Source organism: Poecilia formosa, unplaced genomic scaffold, assembly GCF_000485575.1.
Source record: "Poecilia formosa unplaced genomic scaffold, Poecilia_formosa-5.1.2 Scaffold788, whole genome shotgun sequence".
Lineage (NCBI taxonomy): Eukaryota > Metazoa > Chordata > Actinopteri > Cyprinodontiformes > Poeciliidae > Poecilia > Poecilia formosa.
The window spans coordinates 36,940-43,836 of record NW_006800727.1 but is presented as its reverse complement, the minus strand read 5'-3'; the positions used below and the strand labels follow the sequence as shown (position 1 = coordinate 43,836).

At 40.1% G+C, this 6,897-nt stretch overlaps 1 long non-coding RNA gene across 1 annotated transcript in view; it reads left to right on the top strand.

Moving 5' to 3' along the window:
- LOC103131569 (uncharacterized) overlaps window positions 1-4,163 on the top strand; it is a 22,827-nt gene extending 18,664 nt beyond the window's left edge. Inside the window, exon 3 of the long non-coding RNA XR_475396.2 lies at window positions 3,657-4,163. This is a non-coding gene — a long non-coding RNA (uncharacterized LOC103131569). The remainder of the gene's footprint in view (window positions 1-3,656) is intronic.
- The last annotated feature ends 2,734 nt before the right edge of the window (window positions 4,164-6,897 follow it).

Below are 6,897 nucleotides of genomic sequence, written 5' to 3'. Positions count from 1 at the left end.
AAAGTGGAAAATGTTTTATAGGTTGCTTTCAGCCCAAAACTAAAACAAACTTGGGACTCGCCTGAGTCACTAAAACCAACCTGGTTCAGTAACAAGTTGTAATAAAGAGAAAGAGCGACCGGTAACAGGTGTGCTCTGTGGAACTAGCTGATTGTGGGCTGCTCGATCTGGCTAGTTCACAGGGTGAAAAAGGAGGGACATCTGGATGGAGGTCATTAGAAACCAGGCTAGTCTTTCTCGATGCCAGCTTTCACAGAGTTTACTTCAGTTCTGGATAGGGTAAATCCCGGCAGATTTAGGAACCGTACCTTCCAGCCGCACCGGGCTACAGGCCGCTGGTATCTCTGCCGCTCTCGGTTCCCCATAAGGACCCAGCAGAGGGCAGCAGAGAGCTGCGTCCTAATAACTGCTGGATATGACGCAGTTCTCCGTCTCCAAATCCGGTTTGTTCACGCCGAGTTTACGTGCAGCGGCTTTATTTCCCTCCTGTACTCCCAGATCGACAGCCCTCAACTTAGAAGCTGCATCATATGAGTTTGAAAACATTTCTCCGTCGTGCCTGCTGCTAGCATGTGCTTGTTCTAAATGAAAATTAGCGCGTTCTTCTTTGATTTCCAATTTTGACTTCCAATGACTCATTTCCTGCTAAAGAGCCCCCTGGTGGTTGAAGAAAAATCTGCATGTTCAAAGTGTAGGAAAAAAGTAACAGCTTATCGTCCGGAAAATACGGGAGGTGAAATTGGACAATTTCCACGGCACACCTGACGATCACTCACGGTACACTAGTGTGCCGCGGAACAGTGGTTGAAAAACAGTGAGTTAGAGGGATTCCCAGATTTTCTCCAAAAGTTCTGCAAAGGAATATCTGCCCTGTCCGTCTCTATCCCAGGCTTCTGTAGGTCATAATGTCTCACACTTTATGTGGGCTCATTGTCTGTCATGTTCCTAAAGGTGCTTTTCTACTAGCCCGCCTCTAACTGGTGTGGTCTCAGTCCGCCTTGGCCAGATTAATTTTCCTTTAGCAGATCCAGAGCGGCTTCGCTAGATATGGTGTGGCTGGTTGTTGTCAGATTTCTGTACCTACTTCAAGGGTATCTGGTAGCTGCTCTGGTTTTTAAAATGAAACCTTTGGCTCTTGCAGGTGTCTTAGTATCATTATTTATAGACACACACTGGAATATTTCCAAATGGATTGATGAACCTAATCTACTGTTAATAGCTATGCATCATCTGGGAAAAATACGTACAGTCAACACTATTTCAAGGTCTGTAACTATAAACCAGCACTAAACTTTGCTCTAGATAAGTAGAAATTGAAAGTTTAGGGTAAGGCTATTCAGCTAAATCGTGTAGCTACCAGAGGTTATGAACAGCATGCAAACAAAGGCAGTTCAATGCTGTAGTATGTACATTTTAGAACAAAAAAAAATTCTGTTATATATTTGTTGAAACTGTCACCATGTTGTCACAGTAGGGTGAGACAGATAATCTGTGAAGAAAAACCAAGCCTTATTAAAAAATAACTAGTAAGTAGCAATGAATAACAAAAGTGTTTTTCTCAGTCAACAACCTGTTGAGGCTCATAGAAGTCAAACTAAGATTTAAATGTTGCTTAGATCTGAGTTTGGTTCAGAGTCACTGATCTAATCTCTGTTACACCTTTACAAAAACTTGAGGCTCTAAATAAAAAGAAGTTTTAATAAGTGACTCCACTGAATAAAATTCCTCATAAATATTGATTTATTGCAGTGGTTCTCAATACAAGTCATGTGTTATTTAAATTATTACTTATGTTGCTTTAAACTTTTTTATTATTATTATTAATAGGGTTAGGGTTAGAGTCATGTCCTGGATGGCTGAGAACCTATAAATATGTAGGAATTTAATATTTTAGGAAGTATCATAACTTAAGCTTAAGGCTCAGTCCAGAGTTTTCTAGAAAAATATTCACATTTTATTTTGTGGTTTTAAAGGCTCTGTGTTGAAGATGATAAGAAATAAAGGCATCCCTCATTTTGTTTTACTGCCAACTGCAGTAGCCCCTTTGCTCTCAGCTCCCATACTGAGCTGTCGGTTAATGCTAATGCTAACGCTCAGCTGCTCCCTCCAGTTTCAAACTCTGCTTATTAAAGTAAAAGTTAGAGAGTTAAATATAATTGAAATATTGTCTGCCTTCGACAGAAAAAGGAGCGAAATCTATGAAAGCAATGTAGCAGTTTAGCTAGTTTTGATTTCCAAGGCATAAGGAGGCAGTTTATCATGATTCAGCCAAAGTAATGAAATGACGAGCTTTTTATTGTCAATGTGTTTCTTCCGATTGAGCAGTGAAAGTAAATAAAACGTGTTACATGTCTTTTGCTTTAAGTATTTACTTACTGGAGGATTTTATGTTAGTGCTGCAGAGCCACAGCTAACAGCCAGCTAACAGCTAGCTCCTCCCTTCAGCGGCTGTAACAGAGCCTCTGCCGTTCAGCAGCGCTGCTGTTGCTCCTCCTACACTTTGGACTGAACCGGGGGGAGGGGAATCTAAAAATTAATTCTTATTTTTTTTCTTAGATGAATGGCAGATTTACTTTGTTGTTTATTGCCTTTTTATGTTGATATTGTTTAAATACAAGGGTTTATTTTATGATTTCCTTGGGGAGGACAATTGTAGACTTTCTCAAAATTGGGGGTCCTGAACCACTGCCCCCCTCTTCCCCCCAGGATTACGCCTATGGATGGAAGGTGGATTCATAAGAGAAACTGTGTTTTTACACCCTTTCCCATCCTGTTCCCGTTTTATTTTTCCATAAATATCCCCTCTTAACCCCAATGACTCTTACGTTAGTTTTACTCCCCCCTCCTCTGACAGTAGCACCGGACAGAGACATTTCACATATTCTCGGACCCAAAATTTGACAGGTATGGGTGTATTTGAAGACATCTATGTTGGGAAATTATATTGACAATAAATAGATTGTTTACTGCAGTCAGTGCATTAAGTCTACTGATTTTTCAGTCATAACTCTTCAAATGGCGGCATGATGGTCGTTGAAATACCATCTCCAAGTGGTATAATTTCCAAGTACTATAATTTTACTTGAAAACAAATCAAAATCCAGTAATATTGCTCTCCTTCAGAAATCGCTGTAAAAGTAAAAAAAATTTTACATTTGTAAGGATCCTGAACGTAACGCTGTGGGGTAGTTCTGAGTGTTTCTGGATGGTAATGCAGCTCATTATTTGGTGTCTTGGTTGATTCTGGCAAGTTTGATTCACGCAACGTGTTTTTATCAATACTGAGATGTGAAATTAGCTGCAGATTTAACCCCACTTGGACTGACAGATATTTAATGTACCAACAATTCAAATTAAAAACCACTGGACTTTATTTACAATAGGTGCATTGCATGTTTGATTTTAAAAAGAACACATGGTCAGTTATTTACATTTAACATAATTGGAACATTGTTTAAAAAGAACCGACTCGGAATGACTCGAAATTCAAAGCTCCTGACTTGAGACTTGACTTGACTTGAAGACAAAGACTTGAGACTTACTTGAGACTTGTAAAACATTGACATGGTCCCACCTCTGGCATAGATGGTTAGAATACTGGCAAATAGCCACACCAGTGTACATCTAATTTTCTTGAAATGTTTTATGATTTCAAGGTTTCCGCAAGAAGCAGATGTTTCCTAATCTTCAATGAGTTCATCAGTCACATCATGATGACCAGTGGCCAGATTTCAACTCGCACCTCCAGAATCAAACATCTGGCTGTGGAGCCCAGAGCCTCAGCTCAACAAAAAATGTCTTGAATAATTTTTGTCTTGTAAACTTCTTTCTTATGTTTACTTGATTTTTTAAAAGTGCTAAACATGTTAGTCTGAAACAAAGTCTTTGTTTCTCTGTGCTTTTTGTTTGGATTTTCTTTTTAAACTCAAGAAAACAAAGCGAGTCTTTTCTGTCACTTTGTTTTCTCTAGAAAACAAAATTAAGTGCACAGACAACCAGTCTGTCAACCAGTGTAAACTTTCAGGCTTAACAATTTATAAAGAAAATTAAACATGTCAAAGGATTGAAACCACTGAGGGAAAAATCTGTGTTAAATAAGATTTCACTATTTTTATGATTTTTTTTTGTTTAACAGATTTTTGTTTGCATGACTAATAACACAATTAAAAACACAGCTAATATTAATCTCAAATTGTGTGTGTTCTCCAGCATCCTGCTAATATCTTTAATATACTCACTATGAATCTTTCCCTCAACATTTCCTCTACAGATGTTAAAGTCAGACCTTTGCTCTGAGCTAATTGTGAGAATGATGTTAAAGGTCCTCTATCAAGCAAAACTTTCTTTTTGCATGTTTCTGTCCTCCCATTTGGATATCTCCTGTTTGTAGAAACATATATTTTCCAACAGATCCATGTTTTTGTCTCTTGCCCATTTCCGTCTTGTTCCAGTAGCCCATTTTTCATCAAGGTGCTCTGGTTCCCCAGCACCTGACGCAGACCTTGTTTGGCCGGGCGATGTCTGAGCCGGCATGTTGTGCTTATCAATGTCTCTCATGGTATGAGGTAGGCTATATAGCTCCAAGGGTCTTGCCTAAGGACCCACACTGCATATCTCAATTGCACTGTTGTAACTTGCCCCAGCCTGGATTCGAACCCTGGTCTCCCGGGTGGTAGACTGGTGTCTTACCCACTGAGCTATACAGTCAGCTAAGACTGTAGTGGCAGTGGCTGAAGCAGTGGCTCAAACAGATCCCAGGAACAACATCAGACATCTCAGTCCAGAAATGTGCAGTTCTAGGCACAGCCAAGATACTGGAGGAGAACCTCAAGCTCCCAGGCCTCTGGTAGAGGACCCGAGCTCAGAGGATGAAAGAGACCACCCACGGAGGGTGAGAGGGGAATTTTTTATTTTTTTTTTATATATATATATGTTGAGAAAGGTACTTCTTTGCAGCCTTGTAAATACAAGTATACTTTAAAAAACAATTGCTAAAAAGAATGTTTTTTGTACTGATGTCATGTGTCAGATCACAACATTTAATCCTTCAGTGGTTGTGACTTGATGGTTGTTCATATTCTTTATTTTTTAGTCTTCTGCTCATTTTTTCCCTCCTACAATATTGTACTATTTCAACCATTTAACTTCTACAGTTTTCTACCCATTTTGGAAATTAGTGCTGACTTTTGGCATTGACATCTAAAACAATTTATTCAACAAGTGTGACCCCCACAAATTGTGGTCACATTTGTTTGGTTTAATTATTAACTTAGTTTCGGATATAACCTTGTTTTTAATGGTAATCTGAAAGTTTTGAAGCAACGTCAAGCAGTACCACAAATGCACCGCTAGATGGCAGAAGTGGGACACTATGGAACTGACAGTGCATCATTTCTGTATTTGGAAAGCTCCCCTCCATTTAGATGAGAGCTACCAGCACAACATCTCCCGTTGTTCTCTCATTTCTGTGTTATGGTCTGGCTCTTAAACCGATCAAATAAAAGGGAAGCAACGCATGGGATAACTTAAAATGGGATTTATTTAACAAAAATCATAACTGGTTGGGGAGGAGAGGGAGACAGAAAGAATGGTGCATCGTAAGCTGGATCTTGACGTCATCACCACTTCCAATCAGCACCAATTAAGAAGTCCAAAACTGGGACATTAGAAACCCAGAGGAAAGGCCTTGGGCTGTAACACCTGTTAAAACTGGTTACTGGATCTGCCCTCTCGTCCCTGCAAAATAATGTTTTCATTCCTATTTTGTCTCCATTGAAATGAATAGAAGATATGGGAAATTCCACCAAATTCTGCAAAAAGTATACCACAGGTGTCAAACTCCAGTCCTCTGCTGTCCTGTAACTTTTAGATGAGCCCCTGCTGCACCAGTGTTTTGTACCTGTGGCACCCCTGCTTTATACTCTTTCAAAGCTAGCTACCGTATTTTATGGACTATAAAGCACACCTCACTATAAGCTGCACCCACAAAGTTTTTAAAAATAAACTGGACATGTACATATATAGTCCAGGCTATAAGCTGCTGGTCTCTCCGCCGCTCTCGGTTTTCCACAGCCTGCTGCATCCTTAATAAATCTGCTGATGAAAGCAGTAAAAAGAAATATGTGTTTATTTTGGTCTGTGTGTCTTGTGGACATGGTTGTTGTTTAACAAATGGACACAGGCACGTTGGTCAAGAAATCACATGCATGTTAAAGTAGCAACCGATTCAACTCAGAGTCTCACTTTGTGTTAAAAACTGTGCTAGTATTCGGTCATATTCTGCTAACATGTTTTAACCTTGTCCCATTAATGAGCTGCTTTCTTTGTGCTTTTCTTTTGCCTTAAGAACCATAGCTCTACAGGAGGCTTGTAGGTTTTGTAATAAAGGAAAAAGTGTGGGAGGGCTGTCTGTTTAAGAGATACTGGAACCATCACATTTGGCAAGGACAATCACATCAGCACCTTCACATCGGTTTTCCACAGCCTGCTGCATCCTTAATAAATCTGCTACTAAGGACGCAGCCCTGCGTCTCCAATGCCGCATCATGGATTCGTTCACACCGAGGTTACATGCAGCGGCTATCGATCTGTACTGGCAGATCTATAGCCTTCAACTTTACAGTGGCATCATATTAACTTCTTCGTGTTGTTTCCAGGGGTATGAGTGTGAAAGCATTTCTCCGTTGTGCCTGCAGCTAGCATGTACTTGTTCTAAATCAGGGGTCCCCAAAGTGGGCCCTGGAGGCCCGGCATCCTGCATGTTTTATTCTCTCCCAGGTTTAACGCACCTGGATCCAATGATGGCTCATTAGAGCCCTAAGAAAAATATTGACAAGCTGAAAAGGTTGTTAGTACCACCAGAGAAAGAATAAAACATGCAGGATGCCGGGCCTCCAT